Consider the following 1,776-nt stretch of genomic DNA (forward strand, 5'->3'; position numbering starts at 1 on the left):
TGAGCTTGTGCAAAAATTGAAATTATAATAAAGATCATAATCAAATTTAATCTCTCGTCTCGGTACTAGTAGGGCATGTTATTACCAGTATCGGTGTACAAGAGGGAAGAAAAAACACCCAGCACAGGGGGGTCGCGGCACAGTGGTGACGTGACATAATTGGATCAAGTATAATGATATCTGACAGTGATTAAAATCACTATAAAAAAAAAAAAAGCTTCGATGCAAATCTTTAGATAGTGTTTAATTTTAAAAAAATTGTGGATTATTCCAAGAGCTACATGATCTGCTAGTTCCTGATTAAGATAAAGAATGTCGAATGAAAAAGGGATTATTAAAAAATATTATTTCTCATAAAAAAATTATGTTGATCCATACACTTTTCAATAAGTTATAGCATTATAAAGTTAAAAATGTAAAAAATATTTTTACGTAAAATTTTAATGAGAATTTTCACACAAAAATAGCATTTGGTATATTCAGCATGAAGACGAAATGAAGTCCAACATTTTTTTTTTCCATAATAAAGTACATTACATTATCTTTAATTTAAGATATATATAAAAGTGTCAGACTTTCCGGAACAGTTTCAAAATTTAAGTTGAAAAAGTAAATTTTTTGTGAAAAAGTTGTCATTTTGAATCCCCCCCTGTAGGCAGGTAAAAAGTCAGATTTATAAAAAAAATATACCAAATGATAGGTAAAGACATCATGCATCTACAAAAAAAAGAATTATATTGATCCATACATCTTTCGAGAAGTTATAGCANACAAAAAAAATAATTATATTGATCCATACATCTTTCAAAAAGTGATAGCATTATTAAGTAAAAAATATAAAAAATAATTATTTTTCAAAAATTGTAATTTTTTTTTTAACTTTGATGTCTATTATCACCACAAAGACAAGTCCAGAGGTCAAATATTTTTGTTTTAGTAATAAAGTATATTACATTACCTTTAATTTAAGATATATATAAAAGTATTAGACCTTCCGGAACACTTTCAAAAATTAAGTTGAAAAAGTTAATTTTTTGTGAAAAAGTTAACATTTTAAATCCTCTCCTGTGAGCAGGTAAAGGGTCAAATATAAAAAAAATATACCAAATGAAAGATAATGATAACATGCATCTATAAAAAAAAATTATATTGATTTGGCCATTTTTGAAAAAGTTATGGCAATTTTAAGTAAAAAAAATTGAAAAAATTTTGAAAATTAGCGATTTTTTAATTTGTAATTTTTTGGAGGTTTCCCCCATTTACGGGGAACGAGGAAAATTTTTTCAATTTTTGAGGGTAATGTCTACGATTAGATACGATTTGTGATCTTTTGACGTATCATTGAAAGAAATCGGTTTGGTGAGAGTTGAAAAAAAGTGAAAACGGACACAAAAAAAAAAAAACACATCATAGTAAAACCAATACTTCTCAGCTACACATTGAAGCTAAAAATTTGGTGGGATTGGTTCATTCAGAAATTTTTTTTATTAAATGACTATGAAATTAACNACACATTGAAGCTAAAAATTTGGTGGGATTGGTTCATTCAGAAATTTTTTTTATTAAATGACTATGAAATTAACTAAATTGTATAACACCCTCATTAGAAAATATTTTTGTAAAACAATATAAATAGATTGTATAACTAATAGGTTATATTGTTTTGTATCATAACTCTATTTACCATACATATGCCTCTTTTGCCATACATATGTATGAAAATTATTATCATCTTTGTACAATGAATTAAATATTAAATTTATAAAACTATGGAAA

The sequence above is a fragment of the Daktulosphaira vitifoliae genome, unplaced genomic scaffold, assembly GCF_025091365.1.
Source record: "Daktulosphaira vitifoliae isolate Bord-2020 unplaced genomic scaffold, ASM2509136v1 Scaffold_3, whole genome shotgun sequence".
Classification (NCBI taxonomy): Eukaryota; Metazoa; Arthropoda; class Insecta; order Hemiptera; family Phylloxeridae; genus Daktulosphaira; species Daktulosphaira vitifoliae.